Consider the following 25,188-nt stretch of genomic DNA (forward strand, 5'->3'; position numbering starts at 1 on the left):
ACTGAGTATATTGTATACAAATCAATGAAGAATCCTGTGTGTCAAATTTTAAACTTTTAATGGAGTCAGATGGCTTGGAATAATGGTGAGTTGATATAAAATCCTAAGTCAAATGTTACTCAATATTTAGTGAAATTTGTTTACTAATACGTACTGTTTTCTAGCATCAAGACTACAAAACTGATGACTATTCTACGTCATCCTCAAAACATAGACAATAAGTTGGAGCGTGGTTACGCCCATCGTCGACGTGCGGAATTAATTGAGCGCATGTGCGGTAACCATTCCTTTCCGGAAGTCATTCGCCACGCTTACGGTCGACAGCACGCCAAGGAGGTAAGAAATCGAGCAATTCACTGGCCTAAATGCGTTTTTATCACGCGATCGGGAGATTTTTTAGCAATCAATTGACCCCAAAACGCCAACAAATCTCTTAGTTTAATGCCAGGTGTAACACACCGTCGACAATTTAAGTATGGGCTTCTTTTCTCGACCGTCTTTGTACCACATGTTACCAGTCAGCATTAGTGTTAGCGTCACGATTTGACTTTTAAAAAGCGCGATCTCCGTTTTCTCTACATTATTGAGCCGTGTAGCAAGACTTTACATTTAATTAAACAACGCCATACATCAACCGACAGTTTCCTGGTTAAATGTTCACTAGAATGAGATCCAGAGGCACGATTTAGTTCCAGTTGTGTTGTATGTAATGATGGTTTTCATTGCGAGTGCACACCTATTGCCGATTTGGATTTGTTCTGTTTTTACAAAAAAATCACTTGTACAAAAATGTTAAGCCAAATTTCTCCAAGCTGTTAAAGTCAGTCTGTATAATTAATCGATGTATACAAAACCGTTAAGCCAATATTTCTCCTACCTCAATGGTGTCAAAGATGCGGACCGGGGGCCAAATCGGGCCTGCCGCGTCATTTTGTGCGGCCCGAGAAAGTAAACCACGAGTGCCGACTTTCTGTTAGGATCAAATTCAAATGAAGATTATACATGTATTATATTCCCTAATTTTCCCTTTTTAAATCAATAGTTGTAATTTTTAATCATTTTTTTCCTTTTTGTGGTTTTATCTTCAAAAATATTTAGTCAAATCTAAAAAAGAAATTGTCTTCCACTAATATTGAACATATTCCCTAAAATATTTAGTATCTTTTTAAAATGAAAAACAAATTGTTGTAAGATATTTCCCCCATGAAGAAAAATAATCTCAAATGTTTTTTAGATCTATAAAAACTGAATAGTTAAGGCTTTTGATTCCGTTTTTAATATCAAAATATTATTTCAAAAATGGTCCGCCCCAAGTGAAAGAGTTGACATTATTGCGACCCGCGAACTAACCCGAGTTTGACACCCTTGTTCTAGCTGTTAACGTCAGTCTGTATATTTAATTGCCTTGTCTCGAAAAGGAAAAATAGCACTTGGCACCCGCTAATTTATTTTCATTCTTTATCTTGATCGTTTATTACATTTCTTGTAATATTGCTCTATCCCAGACATGGGCAAACTACGGCCCGCGGGCCACATCCGGCCCGCCGACGTTGTCCAAATGTATTTTTTTTCCCCAAGATGGCGCCGTCACACGGAAGCCTGTGGCAGTAGCTCTGTCCACTCTTATTTGTTTTTCCAGTTTTACAGCCCCTCTATCTTTTTATAAATTACATTTTAATATTTCTTAATACATTCCATTTTACGTTACTTTATACTTTTACTTTAATGAGTGATGAGTATGTTAATACTTGAGTCCTTTTTTCCTGTTTGTGTTTCATATGTACTGTTAACGGATGCAGTTTTTTTATATGTATCGTATCTTGGGCTGACCCGGCCCATCTGTCAAATTTTTATAGTCAATGTGGCCCCCGGGCCGAAAAGTTGCCCACCCCTGCTCTATCCCGTAATTGTTTGGCAACCCCCAAATACATTGGTTGAATCAAGTTTTCCCTGTTTCGCATCAAGATAAAACTACTTTCCCCAAGAAACAACTAAGCCTATCTATTGAATCTCCATTTATGCTAACTTGTGCTTTTTTGTGTGAACATTTTCCATTTAGCACCAAGATGCAGCTCTTCTAGGATGCCAGGAGCACTCTTGAGGTTACAGAAGAGGATACTGGGCCAGATCAAGGTAAAACTCCACCCCTCCCAAAAAGTTGAATCTCCAGTTTATATATTCTAACTTTTGCTATTTTTTTTTTTGCATGTAACAGGCCTGAGAGATCTTCATCACAAGTTGCCCACTTGAATCATATGGTGTCTCTGTACTTCTGAAAGTCCAAATTAAATAAAAGCCTAAATCGTCATCATGTTTCACTGGCCATTCATTCCCACTGCTCTTTGACTGAATCTTTAAGGTAAAAAAGGATCTCAGTTAATGCTGGAGCAGGAGTTCTACGTATATTTACCTAAGTGTTTGTTCCTCCAGTATTTTCCCATTTTTATCCAAGTGTACAATCCCCCAAATTTTATTTTCTCAGTGTTTATTCCCCTAGTTTTTTTTGCCTAAAATTACATATTTCCTGCGTATAGACATACCCCTCTATTATATATGTCCCATGGGTATTACCTCCGGCATTTTTATTCCCATCTTTATATATACCCAAGCTTTTCCCCCCTAATATATTATATCATGTATATTCCAGCAGTCCCCCCTGCTTTTTGTCAAAAAAAATTCTAAATGTTTATCCCCCCTGCTTTTTGATCATTTTTTTTCCATTTATCCCCCCCTTTTAAATGTTTTTTTTCTAAATCTATATCCCCTTTTTAAAAAAAAAAGAATTCTAAGTGTTTATCCCCCTTTTTTGTAATTTTTTTTCTAAGTGTTTGTCCCCCTTTTTTGTAATTTTTTTTCCTAAGTGTTTATCCCCCCTTTTTTGTAATTTTTTTTCTAAGTGTATAGCCTCTCTTTTTTGTATATTTTTTTCTAAGTGTATAGCCTCTCTTTTTTGTAATTTATTTTCTAAGTGTTTATCCCCCCTTTTTTGTAATTTTTTTTCTAAGTGTTTAACCCCCCTTTTTTTGTAATTTTTTTTCTAAGTGTTTATCCCCCCTTTTTTTGTAATTTTTTTTCTAAGTGTTTATCCCCCTTTTTTGTAATTTTTTTTCTAAGTGTTTATCCCCCCTTTTTTGTAATTTTTTTTCTAAGTGTTTATCCCCCCTTTTTTGTAATTTTTTTTCTAAGTGTTTTGCATTAATTTAAAAATGTTTTTTTTGTACACTGATGTTCAAATGTTTACTTGTAAATAAAATTTTTAAAACTCTGATTATGACTTGCATTTTTTTGTTAGATAAATACCAACACATTTACATTTCAAAGCTTTTATTTTGAAAAACTTGAATAAAATGAAGTAATTCTTCTAGTCACCAGCAGGAAATCTGGAAAAACAGGAAACCAGCTTTTATTTTGAAAAAGTTTGTAGATTGGTTCCCGTCGATGGTCCAGCATCGTAAAAAATCGAATCTTCTCCACCCCCTGGTGGAAAAGATTCGAAAATTGAAAAAAGGGGGGGTTAGTACACAGTTAGTTAAAAAAGCAATGAGAAGGGCTCACCTTTTATTTTGAAAAACTTCATAGACTGGGGCCCCTGAGGTTATCTGTTCATATGAAGAAACCAGGTCCCCTCTGGTGGATTCTGGAAAACAAAAAAAAAAGGAGTCAGTACACAGAGTTAAATAAAAAACCATTGAGAAAGGCTCACCTTTTATTTTGAAAAACTTCATAGATTGGGGGTTCCTGAGGCTATCTGTTCATATGCAGAAACCAGGTCTCCTGTGGTAGATTCTGGAAAACAATAAAAAGTAGTCAGTGCAGAGTTAAATAAAACCATTGAGAAAGGCTCAACTTTTATTTTGAAAAACCTCATAGATTGGGGCTCCTGAGGCTATCTGTTCATATGCAGAAACCAGGTCCCCTCTGGTGGATTCTGGAAAACAATAAATATGAGTCAGTACAGAGTTAGATTAAGAGCTCACCTTTTATTTTGAAAGGCATGAAACCTAGTCCCCTTTAGGTGGAATTCTGAAAAATAAAAATAAAAACATTCACAAGGTCTTACCTTTTATTTTGAAAAAAACTCAGATATGCTCAAGCAGAACAAATCTATGATTTTTTTCAAAATAAAAGGCAAGACCTTGGAAATGTTTTATTTTTCAGAATTCTGAAAAAAACCTTCACAAGGTCTTACCTTTTATTTTGAAAAAAAAAACCTCATAGATATGCTCAAGCAGAACAAATCTATTAGTTTTTTTTTCAAAATAAAAGGCAAGACCATGGAAATGTTTTTTATTTTTCAGAATTTACCCCTTGGGTGGAATTCTGAAAAATAAAAAAAACATTCACAAGGTCTTACCTTTTATTTTGAAAAAAAAACTCATAGATATGCTCAGGCAGAACAAATCTATGAGGTTTTTTTTTCAAAATAAAAGGCAAGACTTTGGAAATGATTTCTTATTTTTCAGAATTCCACCAAGGGGGAAATTCTGAAAAATAAAAAAACATTCACAAGGTCTTACTTTTAATTTTGAAAAAAACTCAGATATGCTCAGACAGAACAAATCTATGAGTTTTTTCAAAATAAAAGGTAAGACCTTGGAAATGTTTTTGTTTTTCAGAATTCCAGCCAAGGGAAGCAGGTTTCCTGCCTATGTCGAGATAGGCTCTGGCAGAACCAATCTCAACATAGGCAGGAAACCAAAAAAGGAGTGAAGGCACAATAGATTGAAGTACAGACTAGCGCCGAACGTCAAAATTTGACAAAACTACTTCCAACATTTAGCTTTTTTCTATAAAACATCAGAAGGCAATATTAGACAGTCTGTGGTAGAGACTAAAACCATCCGTCAGTTTTTCTCCACAAAAATATATCATGTGGTGGGAAATTTGAAAACACTGGACAGGGGCCTACAAGGTTCAAATAAATCCTACTTTTGCCTCAAGTTTTCAATTATTTCAAAACCATTCATTCTTAAAAATTAAATATACAAGGAGCTTCTGTATTTCTCATTATGTTTAAATGAGTCAAAAATGACACCTGCACTATTGTTAAATAAATGTTTTGTCAAAACCACATTTAAAACTAATATGAAAAAGGTCCAAGCCTCTTTACAAAATTTAAGGGGCTGAAAGTTTATGATTTAATTTGTAAGTTCAGAAAGATGTGAAAAGCCACTCTTTCACTTACCATTATAGGATTTTTTTTAAAATTTACTTCAATAAGGGATGAGCCTACTTTACAGTTTATCATTTATCACAGCCATGTCTGGTCTACATTAACCGCGATAATCGAGGGATTACTGTTTATTCCTTATACATCCACTAATGGCATTCGTGTGGGTGTCTAATCCACAGGTTTTTGTTATTTAAAAAAATCCAAACTAGTGAGTGTTTTCATTAAAAATCTAGCCAATTGCGCAAAGCCCTGAACAATGAACGCTGGCGTTTAAATATTACACGGATTGAGAAAATCGGAACTATTTAAAAATGACTCACTTTGTTACGGCGTCGACAAGCTGCACCTTTCTGGTCGTTTTGGTCACATTCTTGATGTTTCCCAGCAGTCGGTGCTCGTTGAAGGACTGAAACACACAAAGAAATGATTTCGTTTTAAACAGAGAGCGATCGGTAACGTAATGTAGCCAATTTGTTTGCAAACATTTTGCTGTCTGCACACACATCGGGCTACATCACGCCAACGAATCACTCTTAAAACGAGAACTGGGGCTTCGAAATCCCCAAACGACACCGTACCAAATGTGCAGCATCGTTCTGTGAGAAGTTTGGCAGGATTTCGTCGGCAAATCGTCAATTTTTGAGCTGCTCTGCAATGCACGCACGCACGCCCTTCCTGCTTCCTGGTCCATCAGGCATTTCGGCGTCTGACGTCGGCTTTTTGAATTCTGACCTCGGCCACGCCTATTAAAAATACACACACACACACACACAAAATATAAATTGTTTTCATAATAACGTGCATTAGTCAGTGTGTGTGTGTGTGTGTGGGGGGGGGGGGGGGGGGTGTAAATTCATATTTGGTTGGACTTTAATACTTAAAATAATACATTGTTTTCATAATAACATGCATTAGTGGGCGAGAAGGGGGCGTGTCTGTAAATACGTGTTGATTGGGCTTTCATACTTAAAAAAAATACATTGTTTTCATAATAACATGCATTAATCTGTGGGGGGATCCGTGCATACTTTTTGGTTGAGATTTAATCTTTTAAAATACAGCATTGCACATTATGAACATAGTGATGACATGCACTTTGGTGTTTGTTTTTTACTTCTAGACATTTAAATGCTACTTGCCAGAAAGATTACTTTCAGAAAGATTTAACCAGCAAAAATGTCCAGGTCTGTTTAAATCAAGAAAATTAATGGTTGTGATACTGCTAGTGGACGCTTGATGGCGCAAAACCACAACAGTATACAAGTAGTAGTTGAAAAAGTTTCTTTTGACATGTGTTGAAGAACCCAAAGAGTTCTCCATTCAATATAATAGTTCATTTGTGGTGGGTATTTATTGTCTTATCATATATCTTAAAGATAAAACACAACAAAAATAAATTATAGTTTTGATAAAGTGGAACAATATCATAGCTAACAAGCCATCATACCTTCCATCAACAAAATATGGTTGGGGATCCGGCTGCTTTCCATCTTGAGGACCTGGACATCTTGCTGTGAATGATGGAAGCATGACTCATTTCCTGCAATGACCACCATAGACATCCAATTCATTCAACTGGCTGCAAACGCTCATGTTACAATGCCATTGACGGTGGTAGATGTCCTTTCCATTTCATTGGATTTTTAGAAATATTAGACAGCCAATGAATCAAACTGGAAATTCCAAAGACCAATGCCATAGACCTCAATTTGAAGCACATCTTTGTTCTCACCATCTATATATAGGAAATGCTTGATTTCAGGTTTAACCTTAGATCATCAGGTGCAGACATGCACTAACTTCTCTCAATGTCATTAAAAAGTGCAGAATGTACACAACATGTGCTGTGGCGCTCAAATGTTTTCATTGACGTGACCAGATGCGTCGCTGCATACAACCTCTGAGGTGAGATTGTTATTGTTTTGTTGACGTTGGACGTGGTCCAGGCATGCAGATGGCACTGCTTTGTGTTTGCAACTAGTGGCTGCACGCCTCACGCCTCCCTGGCGGCCATGACTAAACCATGTGCGCACAAATACACGCACACACAGTATAGCAGTCTTCAAGGGTCACAAAGGACGCAGAAAAAATGTCTGCGGGATGCCAGCGCGCCACACGTTACTTTCATGTTTGCCAAAAGACTTAAAATTCACTTCATTCCATCCAAAAAGTGGACGTGACCACGATGACGTCAACACACATTTGTTTTTCATGCGTTTAGCCTTCTCATGTTTGCTTTTTGTTGTTGCTTTTCGTCAGTCAAAAGTCTGATTGGAACCTCACTGAGAAGAAAAATGTACATAATTATAATGATGATTGCTTTGGGCCTGATAGCATTGGTAAGTCTGGCTATTTATATATCAAGCCAACTAAATACCAGAGTATTCTTAGTTCTATTACACTGGTACCTTGAAATATCATAGAATTGTTATGGTTTTCCAATTTAGCTACATTTTTATCTTACATTTTTAGCAGCAGTCACTACACTACAGCATATAAAACAATAGAAAACCCTTTATCAGGGGGATAAAACTAAGATCTATATTGATGTCCTGTTTTAAAACAGTTAAATGATGAACATTTTTACCAATAACAACAAATGGAAAAATACAAAGAAAAGGTAATTCTTTAACCTTGTGTTACTTTCTCCTAACAAGTGCAAATTTGAATATCGTTGCTATGTCATTCCTGTGGAGTTGATACAAACATGACAGCCTTGTAATGATTTTTGTTTTGGAAAGAAATAGTCACATGAGCCGTAACATTATTAAGGCGTGTGTGTTCTATTTATATTCCTGTCATGTGGTAAGCGCCAACCTGCACTCACCTGCACTACTATAGCAACAAAAACAACAAGTAGCATTAAAAGAAAGACGCCGGGGAGCCCCGTGGACTTCCTGGGAGTCCTCTGGCACGCTGCCTCACCCTCAAGCCTTGTTAGGTTTTGTCTGATTGGCGTGGTGACTGTGGCTGGGGATCGAGGTAGGCGGGGGGGATTCCCTTATCTTGTTGAACCAGTGTCACGGTCCAAAAGGCTCTTTTACAAGAATGAAAAATGCTGAACACACCTTGAAGTGTTGCCCTTCGTCTGGTGTGTGCGTTGCCACGGCGACCCGTGTTTGGTTGAGGAGCGTGAGCGTTGCAAGGGGGTGTGAATGGTCGTCACGCTTTCAGCTCTGAGTCAGCGCTTGTGCTGCACGTTCATCAATGAGTTGCATGTCACTCACTGCATGCCAGTACTTTTACAACACAGTATAATCATCATTGTGAAAATAATGGCTGTAATGTTCCTACAGAGATTTTTGTTGGAGGATTTGTTGCCCTGGGTGACCATTCCGTTTGAACTGGGACGTTTGTCCGATCCCAGTTTAGTCTGATTGGATGTGTGTTTCAGATAAACTCATTTAAATTCATGGAAAAAGGAGGAAAACAACCACGATTGGACAGCTATAATCCTCAATGGTATTGAAATAGTATGGATATTGTAAAAAATACATTCAATAAAAATTTTACCTTAGGAATCACAGTTGTAGTGGTTTTTACATCACGGTCGTGGCAAGTAGGAACGCGCTGAAAAGACCTGTAAAGACAAGTCATACTTAAGTGTAACTATTATCTTTTATTATTTCAGAAAAAAATAATTTTGACTTTACAATGAATAAACAAATACATTTATTTGGACATCATGCACTGTGCCAGTTACACAAAAAAAATGAAAATAATGTGACCAACATTTAAAAAAAAATAATTATTCAAACTAGGTAATATGTACTCGACCCCTTCTTTTACCTGTGCCAGAAAAAAAGGGGGGAAATTACATAAAAGGGGTTAAAAAACGAGTTCAACCTCAAAACTCATATATTTGGACATTATAGAAAGTTCACAAACTTGGTACACTTATATTTAGAAAAAAAAGTTCACAATTACCCAACTAGCTAACTGTTATTTTCAAATGAGGACTTTCCTAGAGTTTACCATTGTATGACTTAATTCAGTAGTTTAAAAATATATATTTAAAAAAAAACCTTTCCATTCTATTGATGTTAGAATCATAAGAAAACGTGCCCAAGTGTAATGGGGGGAAACACATTTTTGAGTTCCTCTGTCTCATGTTTACATCTATCGTGGGGTGGATGTTTTCCCAAAGATGTCTAGGGAGTCAAAGTAGTAAATTAAGCTTTAAAAAAAAAGATCCAAAATCATATTTCACAAAGTCATCCTCTAACTTTCCCATTGAATGATTCCAGAAAGTTCCTGGAACCGTTCCAAGTATTTGCTAACCAAATTGCAACAGGTATCATGTGCTTAGTTGGAATTAAGATGATTTTTTTTCATTTGATGTGACATGACAAGAAAATAAGCATCAGTGTGAAAAACCTTTCGGAATACATTTGAAACGAGGGCCAGCTCATATTACGTAACCCGTGAACGCTTTTGAAAACTGGATATCCACAACACGTTTGTTTAATAACAGCAGGCAACTGACGCAGGTGGATGTAATCTGTCTGTCAGTCAAAGAAAAGACTGCAGCGAAGGGTTAAACACGGCGCTTCCCAAAAAATAAAATAATAAATCGAACTGGCAGGTGCTCCATCTGACAAGCGTTATTCATTTGGCTTATTTCTCCACGCATGTGAGAAATGTGCTTGCTTTGCATCCTCGCAAGCAAGTGGAAGAGTTCCAGTCCCAGAGTGCACCGAGGACACACATTAGATGCTCCAAGCAGAAGAAAAGAGGGGAAAAAAGCAATCAGAATGTTGAGACGGCAACAACGATTGAATTTCAAGCTTCTGAGTCATGCTGAGAAGGATTTCTGAGGGCTTCTCTTTAGGTGCAAAACCTGGGTTGAGGTTGAAATCAGGTGTGAGACTGAATTGGACAGGTTTGAGTTAGAATTACAAGGTAATAATAGAATATCTCTTGACACAAAGAGCTGAAAACAAATCCAAATCCTACCTCTAGTGCTGCTTTAATCATAATCATTATTATCATTATTATTTTTTATTTCATTACACTCTTTGCATCTTTATCTGGATATTCTTCCCTGGCAAATACAAGGCATTACATTAACGGGCGTCCTTATGGAAGAGGTCTGTCTCCCTTGTAGGACGTCCCGACAAATTGCATGACCTTTCCCTTTGAGAACAGCATTGAAGGAGGCTAATGTTAATAGAAGCGCTGAAATATTGATTAAAAAAATAAATCAACATAATCCCCCGAGTCTCCGGGCGGGGGAAACGCATCAGATAGGGGTCCAACGTCAGGTTTGACCTGTTTAATTAAACATCAACTAAATTTACCTTTAAATGACTATTAAAAATTGATGCAGGAGTAATACTATGTTTTTAAAAAACTACCTTTCTGGAATATTTATTTTTGATAGTATGGAGGAGATGAATGACTTAACTAGTGGAAAAAGCAATGTAGCGCCATTAAAGTATTGACGTTGTTAATACCATTAAAGTGATGAGTTGTCAAGGGAGTGCCAAGGTGAATGCGTACACATTAAGTATTTTTTAATGACCTAAGTAAAACTAGTTTGAGCTTCTTGACAACACCATTTACCCACAAGAAGATAAATAATAAAATAAAAACAATTTGAATGACCAAAAATAGTCACTTCCCCAATAAAGACTGACATTTGAGCAAAAATCTTAGGATTTCATGACATTTCCCCCAAAAATGTAACATAACTGAAAAAAATAAAAATATACCAAAAATTGTAGAAAATAAACCAAATAGAAAAGCCCTTCTACAATAAGAAATATTAATGTTTTGTACTTCAACCCAAAAAAATAACACAAAAGTATTTTTTAAATAAACAAATTTGAGAAAATAAAAATAACTGTGAGAATAATTGATGACAATTTTAAGAATTATTTCAGCCAAATTACCATTATAATACATTGCAGCATTGCCTATTAAATTGATGGCAATAGAACAGACAGCCAATGAAAATCCGTCAATACCACGAGAAGCGATGGAAAAACATGGCGAGCCATCTGTGCTAAGCTAAAATTTGCCTCTTTCCTGACCCCACCGGCGTTCACGTCCCCGTCTCCTGCGTTCAGGGGGTCACACACGGTCCGCCTGTGCATTATCTCCCGACTCCCACCGGTTGCGACCTTGTGCTTTGTATCCCAAACCGCCTTCTTCTCGGCCCCCTCAATCAAGGCGGCGCAAGATTTAGAGAGGAGGTAAACAGTCTGGTTTTATGATTGGGCCCCTTCTTACAGCGCGGCCGGATAATTGAAAAGCCCTCAGTGACTATTTTCAGACGCTAGTGGGAACGGGCTCTTTGCTGCATTCACCCAAAACGTGCGAGGCCACTTTTGCTTTTTTTCTGGAGCCAATACACGGAACAGAAAACAAATAGCAGCCGTCTCTCTCTGTCAATCAGGCCGGCAAATAAGACATCGCTACGTGTGTGTTATGCAAAGAGGCTTTTCCACTCTGCGCATCGCCAAACATCAGGCCGCAAAAACCCCAAATTGCTGTTGTTTTACAAGTTGAAAGTTCAAACCAACTCAAATATCAGCTTTTTTTGGGACCTATGGCGGACCGGTGGGATTTATACCACATTTTCCTTCCCACTTTAAGGTTAATATTACAGTTGAGAAGAACATCAAACCCGTAGAACACAAATTTCGCTAAATCTTACTGTTGTAAGGCAGACTGTTAAGTATATTTACAAAAAAAGAGCCAAACTACTAATTTAACATTGCTCCTCTGTCTATCGCATTGAATACCTCCTAAAAACATGTTTAACTCTACAAATGTCACCACCATAAAAGCTGCATACGAGTCTTTGATATTATTTCTCAAAAGGATATATATTTATACTTAGTGTAAGATTATGGCCACGTCTACATGGACACTAATTTTGATTAAAAAATGAAATCCTTCGCAAATACCAAGATTGTAGACTTAATCGAGAAAAAAGACTTTTAACAAAAACTTTTTAAACTAAAATTCAAAACAGTGATTAACTGAAAGTGTATTGAAATTTACAAAACAAACTAAAATGTATTAAATGGGAAAGTGTAAACTTTTTTTTGTATAGGCCATGAACTATTTAGTAGTGCACATTTTTGTGGCCCAACCGTAAAAGAAAATCGAAAATGGTGAGAAAAAAAAACACACCCAAAAGAAATTAAGCAAACTAAAAATAACACCAACAAAATGAAAACAAGCCACAAAAAATGTGTAAGAAAAAAGGTAGGGGGAATCACTAGAAAAGCACAAACAGCCCCAAAAAAACACATACACAATAAGGAAATCTCCAAAATTAAAAAAAGGATGAAATGCAAAAAGTAATAATAATTCCATTGAATCCACAGGTGTTTTCCCCATTTCTGACCCACTTATGTATATTTAACCTCTGAAGTGGGAGGTCTGGCAGTAAAAGAACATTTTTATTGCCAAATGTCCAAACAGATCAAATTTGCACTGGGATGAAAATAATTGTTAACTCATTGGGTACCATGGACAGCGACCCTCACCCCCAAACTGGTATTTACACAACATAAAGCTGAAAAATGCCTGGTGATTAGACATCATCAATGGAACTTAAAAAAAAAAAAGAATTAATTTAGGTTCCATTAATTGTTCTAGCCTGAAAAAAGTTTGAGAAGGCCTGTTCTTGTTTTTTTTTCTTTCTTTCCGTGTTCTGTTCCAATTGGCAAAACAAACAAAGATCACATGAAGTGAGAGAGTTTAAAAGGCGCCAAATCAATACACGTTCCTTACGCGGGTCCAAATCAAAGTGGGTGTTCGGAAACCCGACACCTCTGGCGTTAACACTGAAAATATGCAAGTTTCATGACACCCAATTATGACAGATTTATTCCCGCATGGATCTAAGTCAGTAAGCGCTCGGGCCCTGGCAATTATTACAATTACACGTTGGACGTAAACCAAGCGTGAGTGCGGCTGGCGTGGATACGTATATCTGCACGACAGCACGCGGGCCAGCTGCAAACCATCTTGCCGCTTTGCGTGACGTCGAAGGAAATGACAGAGTGTGTGACAGCATCTAGTGCGCGTACCAGCGGGGCCGTAGCGGCGGGCCTCGCCTGTGAAATACATTGCGGTTCTTCCCGCCCGGACGGCTGTGCGTTTTTGGATGTCGATTTCAAACGTACGTATTCAATCACAGCTGCTTCGCTTTGATAAGCGTGCAAGAACTTTTGCTGTTTTGGAATCAACAGTTACTTCCCGTTGATTTGGGGTCTTTTAAGCTCACTTTTGGGTGATATTGATTTCCATTGGAAATTCAGACGGGAGGTTGAAAATAATTGGGGATTTCTTGGTCAAATTTGGTGGAACCGTACTGTTTTTGGCAATAATAATGTATACAACTGCATTTTCATTAATTTTCTGAACAGGGGTGCTGGAGCCTATCCCAGCTATTTACGGGCATTAAGCTATGGGGACCCTTAATTGATGGTCAGCCAATCGAAGGGCTTGATGAGACATACAACCATTCTCGCTGACACTCATACGAAGGAGCAATTTAGAGTGCATTTGGGTTGTGGTAGGAAACCGGACTACCTGGAGAAAACCCACACAAGCCTGCGGAAAACATGCAATCTCCACAGTGAGAACCCAACTGGGGTGAACGTCCTTTCATTTCTTTCATTGTAGTTGTCTAAATTAGACAAGAAATATAGGTTGAGATACATTTAGAAATATTGAATATATTTGCCATTAGAAATGGGATTTTCTGTTGAGAAATTTTTGTTGCAATTGTAGACAATATGTCTTCATTTTTGGAAAGGTCAAATGTTGTGAATTGGTCAAAATGAGTGGACTGACCAAAGAATATGTGGGTGAGCGTGGCATTGCAATAAAAACCTATTGTAGGTTCTTGCCCTAAAATTTGTGCCAGTTTTGTATTTTGACTAACCACCACATTGCCAAAGACAAAGACTCAAGCAGAGGAGCTCCCAGCAAGTGTGTTTGCACATTTCAAAGTCAGCCACAATCATTACATGTGACTCCAGAAAAAGATCAGAGGGAGCAAAAGTCAGGAAAACTCCTCACGAGAAAAGGGAGGGAGGATCCCATTTGTCCGTGGAGACGTCCTGTAACTCCTCACTGTGATCTTTTTTTATGACAAACAGGGAAAGGCACGCTCGCATCTTTCAAAAAGTTTAATTGTTTCTTATATTCTTTCGCTTTGAACAGAAATAGTAGTTACCATGACGAGGGAAGACCGCAAAGCGTGACCACAATCAGACTTCGTTAAGTGTTGCATCAATCAAACGACATTAAAGACAGCGAATCAAACACGTTGTTTTCCGACGTGAGCCATTTTATGACTTGAGATTTCAACACTTTTGAGTAATATAAAAAAAATCCCCATTTTGTTAACGTCTAGCCTTGATTGCCCCTGCCTAATGAAGGTTTTATGGCCAATATTCTTGTTTTCCCCAAAGTCGTTCCCGCTGTCAAAGCCAGCCAACAAAAAAACCCACAAAGAGCATCACGTCTACTGGAGGACTATTAGCAAATTTCAGACGTCAATAAATGGCTGTCGCCAAGACGTATAGTCAGCAGGTTTCACTGCTGATGTAAGGGTGTCATTTCAGTCTTGAATAATACATTGAAACAGTATTTACCTGTTTAGTACATGTATTCTCATCTAAGCCGTTAGACCAGGTTTGTCAAGCTCATTTTTGTCAAGTCTATTATAACTGCCAAAAAGAGATACTATGATTATTTGACTATTCAATCATCAAATAAATTAGATAGTGAAGTCTTTGTTTAGAGACATTGACCTGAAATAGACTTTTTTAGTCTTATCATAGATTTTTAAATATTTTTTATGTTTATTTTTAAGACATTTTAAGGTTTTACAAAGAGGAGAAAATGGAAAAATACTTTGTTATAGAACAAAATGTGATGTGATGGCAATGTCAACTTTTTTTTACCCTTTTATCACATCTATTTTCTAATGAACTGAAACTTAACTTATGGTACATTCCTACTTCTAAGCAATTTTCAACCTTAAGCAAAACATTTAAAATCATGCTATGAGTTGATGTGAGGGTTTATTTAGTTACTCATGGTGCCCTCAGGAAAAAAATGTCAGCTCATACAATTTGCAACATGTGACTATTTGAAAATATATTTTAGTATTGCAGTGAAAACTACAAATGAAAAAAAGCACCTCTAGTAATAAAATATGTCAAACCACTGGTTCACATACATTAGGAAACCTTTATAGTTCTATTGAAAAGGAAATTGGCCACCCTATTAATATTATGCCAAGTGTAAACAAGAAGCAAACAAATGTGAAATTAAAAGGAACTCATAAAGGCTGGTGCCAGGCTTGCCTGATCAAGTTACACTACATGCCACCTTTTTCTGTGTATATTCCTATTCCTCTGGCTGATTCTTTGTTTTGGTTGTTTTTAAACCCCTGAGACATCACCCGGCTTGCTCTCCACTTCACAGCTGTTAGTGCTAGTGTCCAAAAGTGGGGATGTTCAACTTTTTCCTCCCAATTCTCATTTTCAATAGCCAAGAGGTAAACAACAGGTGTCGTATACGGGATGCCCTGAGGCGGCTTTAGCAAAATAACATATGGCAGATTGGATAACCCAACAAATAGCATTGTTTGATACCATGCCAAATCCTAGTTTGAGTCCTCTGGCCTCTCCCATATAACATAGATGAAGCTAACAGATTAATATCCAACTGCAAAATGATACGCTGTAGTAACAGTTACATATTTTGGAAGTGAAGAGAAAACCATTGAAGAATTTATGGGGCAATAAAAATGTATTTTGATTGTAAGGGTCTACTTGACTTGTTAGGAAACCTTTTTACTACAGAATGTGTCCAATATTTTTGTATCAATATGCCTTCAGGGAGAGAAAAGTCAAGTAACATCCATTTCATATTATTATTATTATATATTAGAGGATGTACTTGGGAAAAAAGTATTTAGAAATCAACACATATTGGGATAAAAGTAATATCATGTGGTTCTTATTATGTTCTCTTTCACAGGATATACTGTTGAGATATGACAATACTATTCAAAAAATGTTTGGAATTCAGGACTTACTGTAAATCCCTGTTTAAAGTCATTGAGATGATATGCTGCATGAAAATATTACAATTAAAAAGGTGTGTTCATACAGAAAAATAACAGTAAAGTATGAAAGAGTAGTAAAGAGTACATTACTGAGTGTTTAGGGAGGTAAAATTAGTAGTACACTATAATGTGATATACACTGTTGCAAAATGACAACTTTATTAAAATAGCTTTGGCAATATGCCCTTTTTTTTCTTAAAGCCATTAACTGAAATATGAAAGAATGGGTTCTTTGTGAATGATTTGAGTGACATTTATTCATGGCAAATCATTCTAATGATAATGGTTTGTCTTTGCAACCCCCCAGGAAACCATCAACTGGGCAAATATTTTGACTGGAAACCGACTAAAGTATTTCTGCATTTTTTTTCTCTCTCCAGTAATTCCCAGCTGTTTTGCCAGATTTTTTTCATGTGGTAACGTAGCCCTATCTAAGCTTCAGAGTCATTGACTTTGAACCAACTTGGTGCCTAAAACAAATATAACTGAGTGGCACTCAATGGAGCAATGACATACTCCAAGGCTCATTTGGACTAAAATTTGTTTCTGTAGGTTAATGGATCATTCTAAGCAATGTTTAAATTCCTCCCCGAGGTAGAATTTTATTATTATTTTGGTTGCAGGCATCATTCAAAGCTAAAAATGGGTCTGATTTTTTTAGGTAAACAGAACACTGGACACAATTAAATTGGATTTTCAAATTCTATGTGCTATTAAAAGCATATGAGAACACAAAATATAATGATGCCTTAACATTAATGTGGGACAGGTATTTTTTTTCCATATGCATTTAGATTTTAACCACAAGTTTGAAAAACTGACATAAATGTTCAGTTTAAGAGTATCTGTTTAGCCCCTAAACGATTTTTTCTATCATAATGAGCCACTTTGGTGCTTAAATATTGCCAATCTTGCCTCTGGGCTTTGGAACAGCTCGAGTTAGGGTTTTTTCTCTGGAGACGAGCATGGAGACAAAGGAGGCTGATACGGTACAGTAACTGAAACTTTTTCACATTATTGGTGAGCAGACAGTGTTTGAGGGGCTTATATTCATTGAAACTGATCTATCAATGGCTCTAGTTACTGGTGAAGAAACTGTGGAAAAAATCCTAAACGGTTAATGAAATTAGGGATGGGTATTTATGAGTGATTACACTACAAGGGGGTCTCCAAATTGCAGTCTTCCCTGACCAACTTCATATTCTAACCTGCTCATGAGGTCTTGAAAGTACAAACTACTTCAACAAGTGTGCCGGTGTTAAAGGGAATGGAACAGTGCCTGATGATTAGTGCAAAATGTCCAAAAATCTAATAGGTTTTTGTTCTAATTTGCAAGCGCCTGACCACAATTTTACCCAAATCTCTAGTTTTGAAGTCATAGCCCCTCTAAAATATAGTGCCATAATTTAAAATACGTTTTTAAATAATCAAAAAGTTGAACAGTTTAACAATCCAACACACCAAAATGATGATGTTAAGAAATGAATGCTTTAACTTTACCACTACATAATCACAATTTAGCTCAAAACATTCATCAACTGCACTAAGCTGATATAAAAGAGTCCTTTGCATCTTTCTCTTATTCTCAAGTGTGATATTTGGAGCATCTTTCCCATCTCAGTTGCCCGATTTTCCTGGTTATGTGAGTATAAGGTAACAGCCAAGCAGGTTTTCCAAGATCAAGTGACACAAAGCAACAAGTGTGGGAAGGAAGCGCATGCAAAATACTAATATTTCCCTAGGTGACCATCAATAGCTTGGATTTCCAGTCGTCTCTCTGTATGTGTGCAATTTAACATCATCCACTGTGTGTATGTGCGTCACTGGTGCACATCTGGTAATGTGTGTGTGTGGCGTGCACTCAGGTTAACATCACACACGATGGTAACACAAACCCTAACTTGCACCTATTGTGGAAGAAGTGAATGGAACTTGTCTGGACGCTCAACCAGACGTTTTACAATGGAGCCACCGACCATGTTGAAAAATTTGTTTTACCTAAGTTTTTACAATGAAAACAATTAGGAATGTCGCAAATGCAGAAAAATACAAAAAAATGTTTATGACTGTTATACTAAGCATTACCACTACACTGTAAAAAAGTAATGTTAATTTTCCATATTTTAAATAGATAAATTGCATGTTTCAATGGAAAACATACCATTGGAAAATGGAGTGTTTCTATTTTGTTTTTAATAGAGACTATTTTAACGTCAACTGAACCTTGCCTATACAGTTTTTACAATAGTATGACCTCAAATGATATTTACTCAAGGGAAAAAATAGATTGGTAACGCGGATAAATGAGACGTTGGGCATAAAACTGTCCATTGTAAGCTTTTCCATGGCTTTTGTTTACATGTCATCCCCTCTTACAAAAGCAAACGCAAACATAGTGCGATCCTCATGGGAAAACCTTGTAAATGTCCCTAAATGAGCGTTGACATCAAGCTGGTGTGTGTAAGGAGACAAGAGTGAAGCAATGCAAAAACATCTGTTTCTTGATGACGCACTTATTTTTGTATGTTTTCTTTTTTCTGCACAAATCTCGAGGTGCGGGGCGGACATATTGTATGGAAAACTGACTAAAGAGTCATCCTATTGCCCCATTTGGCACAATCATGTTGATGTAACGCACACTGCTTTTATATGTTTACATGTGTGCATGCGATGGAATGTCAACGCTATACATTCTCCCTGCTTGCAACCGCATACGGTTCTGGTACTCATTTTTTTTGCACTGGATGGTTTTTCTGGATTGGACGAACTAATTTAAAGCATGTTAACTTATTATTTAAGCCAAGTGATTCGACGTTTATCAATGTCAATGGCACTGAAAGAGTTAAAGATGATTCATTGGTTAGACTGTTCAATTTGCGTATTTTTAGAATTGTTTCACGCCGTTCTTGGGCGCAAAACATGTTTTTAAAGCCAAGTTTGTTGGAGGAAAATGGGGTGGAGGGGAGCAGATGCTCACCCGGAAGGAGGCATGCACTTCACTGCGCTTCAGCCTATTTTCAGACCAAATAGTGAGTCAAATTCAGGATTAAAAGAAGAGCCAATTTACAACAGAATTTATAGCATTGTACGCATTGAGCAGATGAAGAAACCACACCAGTCAATGACTGTTTGTCACACCAATGCAGTTCACAACAAGGAAGTTTTAGGGTCACGCCATAAAAGATTAAAGTCCTAATATTAGGAGTTTTAAAATAATTGGTGTAATAATACCAGTGAAAAGTTGCGAAATTCTGCTAAAAAATCAAAATAGTAAGAATTTACTCATATTCTTACCAGAAAAAGTTGGACTATTGTAACATTTTAAGTCATCCTTAGAAGACGGACGATGGCTCAGATAAGAATGCGATCGGGAAGTCCCCTCGATACCCAGTTCGAATGAATTGTAAATCTATCATTGGATGTTTACAAACAAGTAGAATTCACTCGGGACTAATAAAGCACCAAAAGGGGGGGGGGGGTGGAATTGGGAGAGCCTTCCTCGGAATGCGGGATGCGCCGCACGCACGAGCATTGTTGCGTGAGGCTGCGGGGCGCGGCCGGTGGGGATCCACTCCGCTGAGCGGGCCTGCGTTTCATCACTGCCGAGAGCCTGCCAGGCTTTATCACTTTAATAAGACCATGGTGTGTTTGCGTTGGAACGTGTTTTCTTTAAGCACGCCTCGTTGGGAATTTGGCGGTATCCTTTTTCCCTATGACGCTGCATGAGCACGCTCCTACATTTAATTGCGCCGGATTGGTAGTCGACGGACACGGCTGCCATAATGTGTCGTTTGTATGTTTTGGGGGAATGGTCGCAAGTGGATAAAAATGCAATGTGGGGTTTGGGAAATTGGGCTACAAGATAGAAAAACATATTTTTTACTCATATTTTCCTCACATTTGGACTGAAGTAACTTTCTCCACTGATGTTTAGATGAGGATTTAGTTATGGATGTTATGTGCTACCATCAAAATCCATCAAAATGTACATATAAATATTTCAATCCACCTATGGCTGCTTGGTGTTGATAAGGGCTATCTTTTGTGGCTTTTGCAACCAATTAAAATGTACTGTACTATGCTAACAGCAAACAAATAGTAAAGATCAAAGCTTTGCTGTGTTTGCTCGTCGCTGTTTAAACATCCTTTTGGCTACACTTTGCTATCATAAACCACCAAGTTCATGAATAATAAAGCCGAGTTCAAGGGGATTGCGTAATTCATTCATTCATTTTCTGTACTGCTGATCCACAAGGGACGCAGAGGGTGCTGGAGACAATAATTTATGCTCACATTCATACCTAGGAGGTATTTAGAGTGTTCAACCGGCCTATCAGGGACATTTTTGGGATGTAGGAGGAGACCGGAGTACCCACAGAAAACCCAAACAAGTCTTGGGAGAACATGCATTACAACAAATGGTTTCAGAAGCCAAAAACTAGTATTGTACAGAACAGGAATGCAATAATACAGACTGGATTGAGTGTCTATTGCCATAAAAGGCAGGGAATGAGTTATCTTGTTGACTATAAGTGATTTACGTTACTAGGTTCCTAAAGCAAAATGTAAAAAAACATATAATATATATAGTTTTAAAACTAACAGAAAAGAGTAATTTAATGAAGTTCAAAACGATAACTTTGGCCAAAGCTGCAGTGCATTAGCTTCAAAAGAACACAGCTAATAAGGATTCATAGTTTTTTTAAATTGCCTCCAGGGGGACGTAATTATTGTCAAATGTGTCACTGCGGCATATTCCAGAGGAACGCTTTAGATGGAGCAGATTGCTCTTGAAATTATTGCAGCGTAGGAATTTCAACACCGACGTAAATCAGCGTCGCAACCTTATTGGACAACAAGCCCGTCCAAATCAATCCTCCTTGAGTCAACATTTGCCTCGGCCGCTGTCTGACTGACATCCATCAAACTCTACGTACTCTTATCTCGTCATCGCGGCATTGTGCTGGGTGGAAACTTGGTCACATGACTTAACCATGAGCTCAGGCTAATGTGGATAGGCCCGGTCAAACCGGCTGCACGGCAAATCCTGGGGACACCCATTGAAAATAATTTGCTTCTATACAGACTTGAAACCATTCATTAGTGATACCGTGAGAAAAATGTTCACTTGCAGTTGTTTGTTTACTTTTGTTTCTTCACTTGCATTGGTTACTACGTGAGACGTTACATTCATGCAAAAATTTTACAGACTTTAAAAACTTTACAGACTAACATAAAATGAATCCCAAGCACGAATGAATACACAAGCGTACTCTCTCTCACTGAATGTATTATAAGTATGTGATATTGGACATTACGCTTATGGAGAACATTATACATTATAGTATTTAATTTCATTTCGCCTATGGAATAGTGGCATGAAGTCTATTCCTTCATAAAGGAGAATGAGTCTAGCCTAAATGAAACCTAAGGGGTCACCAGAGTTTAAGGCTGCGCTCACTGCCACCCCTTTAAGCCCCCCAAACCACAACACCCTCATGAAAAACCGCTGGCTGTTTCCTTCCTCTGGCTAAAACACCCTTGTGCCTCCAAACTTTACCAGTGCTAACTAAAGATAGAACATGCGAATGGAAGACTATTACAGACCCTTCCCTTCCCTAAAGAAAATACTGTTACCATTTTACACATGAACTCTGATGGATGATTTTCTTTCAATAGCAATAACAATCGTAGAAGTCCATTTTATATTGGTAAGAGAATGAGACAATTATTACATGTTATGTATATTTTCTACCATGACTCAGTTTTAAAAAAGGCCCAAATAATTCCAAGAACTGTACCATTTCTTTTAACGTGGATTTTATATTTTTCAGGTTTATTAATGATGCCATTTTGCCAACCACAACTACAGTATTTTGTTTTTTCACGTGTTCCCTCTACTTACGGAATGTACAGGTTGTAAAATACTTTGATACACAAATGTCCATTCCAATATATGAAAACATGTTCCAAGTTAGTAAATCCCCCAAAATCTAAATAGGTTTTCTGCGTAATTGTATTTTATTTTGAAATTGACACTCCCCTGAACCCAAATTGTAGCCTCAAACATCAACTCTTTTTTGACCGGCCCTTTTCATCACTGAGTTCTTTATTTAAATTTAAAGATAATGCAATAAATGAGGGTGCCATGTTATCCATCGAGGAAAAACAGACGATAAGAAGGTGGTGATATTGCAAGGCAAAACACACCAGCCGTAACTCACCTACGAGCATCACTAGATTACTGAAGTAGAAGGAAGCATTAAAAGTGGCGACAAGATGGAGAAACAGTTACTAAGTTGTTTTGAAGTCATAAATTGAAGTTGTTAAAATGTTTTTATGGGGATGTGTTTGTGTGCTATCATTGGCTTGGAATAAAAAAATGTTTCTGCATGCTTGTTATTAATTTTAATACACTAAAATAAAGTACTTATTATTTACTCTCATTTTTGTTTCATTCAAAATTGGGACACTCTGATCATTATAAATCAAGAAAAACTCAACATTGAAGTCAAACATTCCAGACTTATTATACAAAGAGGGGAAAAGAAAGAAATGACAGCCTTCTTGTCATGGAACTCCGAATGAAAATGCACTTTGAACGCTTATCCCAGTTTTTCAAGTGTTGCTTTTTGCCCACACGTGCTTTCCATTTGTGAGGAAGGTCAAAGGTCATCATACGTCTTAATCAACCCATAATAAGTGTCAGCGTGAACTCTCACCTTTGTCGTCCGAGGTTTGGGGGCTCGGGTGGCCGGCGGCTGGAATCTGTGCGATCGCAACAGATAGACGTTCATCAGCGCAGAGATGTTCTCGCGATAACCCGACGTGAGGCCTCCCTCCTCTTGCTCGTGGCTCATAATGCAAGGCATGAATCTTCACAGATCGCAGTCTAAAAAAAACAAATATAAAAACAAGGACAAAACCTATTAATTAAACCAAGTGGTGACAATCATGATAACACCAAGTAACAATAAGGGGGAAAGTGTTTTTAGGTCTGACAGCAGTTTTTTTATCCAAAACTGATCGAATTTTTTTCTCTGTGATATCAAGTTAGTTACCTACTATGTTATTTTATTATACAAAATCCTACATAGAAACACAATAGTGTTAAATAAACCTTTTGCAGTCTAATTCCACACTGCCGTCTCCTGCCAAAAATGTGACCTATAGAAGGATGCCCTCTAATTCTTGACTATAGATCAGAAATGAAACCATCAGCCCTGATGTTTAAAAAAATCTGTCTCCAAGGATTGATAGATATTGGCCTATGCTACCTGTCTACCAAGATTCAAGATGATTGGTTCAGGATTGATGGAGCTGTAGGATTGCAAGGTTCATGTCCACAAGAAGAAGATAAACAGCATCACCAGATCAACATAGTTTTTGATTCCGCACACAAAAGTCAAGCACTGATGCCACACCTAAAAAAATGTGTTCCTCATCAACATCAATACATCATAGAATATGAAAAAAAATGTGGCAAACTTAACTCTTTCAGTGCCATTGACAAAGATGGATGTCCAATCATGTGGCTCGTCCATCTTCTGTTCCATTTAATTTGAACTGGGAGGGTGAACAACTGTTCAGCCCTCTCAATTCAAATGAATTGGACACCTACTGTCGTCAATGGCACTGAAAAAGTAAACTACTCAGACACCAACGACATAATGTATATGAGTTTCTCACTTTCTCCCAGTTCAAATCGGTTGGACATCTACGAGTAACAAACTCATTTAAATTAAACACACAGAGACAAAAAATCTCCACAGGATCGACTTTAAGTCCACGATGCCCCGGGGAGAAATGATAAACTCCTTGCGAGCTGTAAAGAAAACAGATAACACGATGCAAACGTGACACCCTCAGGAGGGGAAAAGTCCGTCAGAACTGCCGTCCCCGCCTCCGACGTGTGTGTGTTCAGTAAATGCGATTAAGGGTCAATGGCCGAGAAACATTTGGACACATGTCTTGCGTTTAGAGCGCGATATCGCCGACATCGGATCTCGAGTCCAGATGGCGGCTTTGGTACTGTTTCTCGGGAAGCCTTCCGTGGCTAACGGTGACGTGACCTCGCGCCGCCGCATGCACGCGTTCCGCGGAGGCCTCGTCCGACGTCAGCGCGCAGCTCTGGAACCGCTAACGCGATGTCTTTGTATTGGTAAATAGGCCTCTGGAAAGTGGCGCGCACGCGATTCACGGCCAAAATGAATACGCAGCTAACGACAGGCTTTGGCCCAAAGCCCACTGCTATTGATCCAATGTGTATTCTTCCAGGCCGCTTTATTGCCCTAATGTGAAACATCCATCGCTGAGGATTCATGCTGTCCAAGTCAGCTGAAAATACAGGATTTCCCCCTCTGCATATTTGTGATGCAAAGTAGAAAATGACATTGTTTAACTGGGCTAGAGGTCGCAGGTGCGTGGAGAACAGCGGGGAAATCTCCATACACGCGTTCTGATTTGGAGTATGTTAAAAGTGTGGGATGTATCCATTTTTAATGCTGGTGCAACTACCCCCAGCTGTGTGTTTTTGGCCGTGAAACTTTTTTTTCCGGTGAAATCGCTCAAACGTAAACAATATAAAGCGACGCCTGGTGGTTGAGACCAAAACGGTCATTTGTATCTGATTTTAATCAAATTTTTAACCATCTTGATGATTTTATTGACCAATGTAATAAAAAAATATGGACAAGATCTGCCCCAGAGACTTACATTAACTCTCTTGAACTTGGGACCTCTTATTATCTTAAGCCCTTTTCCTGTTCATTCCATACCCACCTGTTCTTGGCCTGTTTCTTCAAAAATTCCGGGGGGAGTTATAAAGCGCCCGGAAACATTCAGAACTGTCATCTGGGCTTTGGGCACAGTCCAAATATAACCCTCAAATATGAACTGAGTACATTTT

The 25,188-nt window shown here is 37.8% G+C and overlaps 3 long non-coding RNA genes across 6 annotated transcripts in view; 1 reads left to right on the plus strand and 2 right to left on the minus strand.

Annotated features, from left to right (window-relative positions):
• The first annotated feature begins 196 nt into the window (after positions 1–196).
• LOC144210660 (uncharacterized) lies at positions 197–3,268 on the plus strand. The gene is made up of 3 exons (XR_013329425.1): positions 197–336; positions 2,060–2,133; positions 2,216–3,268. It is a non-coding gene; the product is annotated as an uncharacterized LOC144210660 (long non-coding RNA).
• Positions 3,269–3,307: 39 nt separating this feature from the next.
• On the minus strand, positions 3,308–5,862 carry LOC144210851 (uncharacterized). The gene is made up of 6 exons (XR_013329471.1): positions 5,752–5,862; positions 5,494–5,579; positions 3,864–3,928; positions 3,704–3,786; positions 3,556–3,637; positions 3,308–3,477 (listed from the first exon to the last, which is right to left on the minus strand). It is a non-coding gene; the product is annotated as an uncharacterized LOC144210851 (long non-coding RNA).
• A 2,848-nt stretch (positions 5,863–8,710) lies between these two features.
• The window catches only part of LOC144210426 (uncharacterized), a 38,550-nt gene continuing 22,072 nt past the window's right edge, over positions 8,711–25,188 (minus strand). For 2 of the 4 annotated variants that reach the window (XR_013329379.1, XR_013329382.1), the window contains 2 exons: positions 23,003–23,172; positions 9,207–9,889 (listed from right to left, as the gene is read on the minus strand). This is a non-coding gene — a long non-coding RNA (uncharacterized LOC144210426). Of the gene's footprint in view, positions 8,754–9,206; positions 10,014–23,002; positions 23,173–25,188 lie in introns of those variants that run through there. The other 2 variants (XR_013329381.1, XR_013329380.1) reach the window with 2 other exon arrangements.

This window comes from Stigmatopora nigra, chromosome 17 (assembly GCF_051989575.1).
Source record: "Stigmatopora nigra isolate UIUO_SnigA chromosome 17, RoL_Snig_1.1, whole genome shotgun sequence".
Classification (NCBI taxonomy): domain Eukaryota; kingdom Metazoa; phylum Chordata; class Actinopteri; order Syngnathiformes; family Syngnathidae; genus Stigmatopora; species Stigmatopora nigra.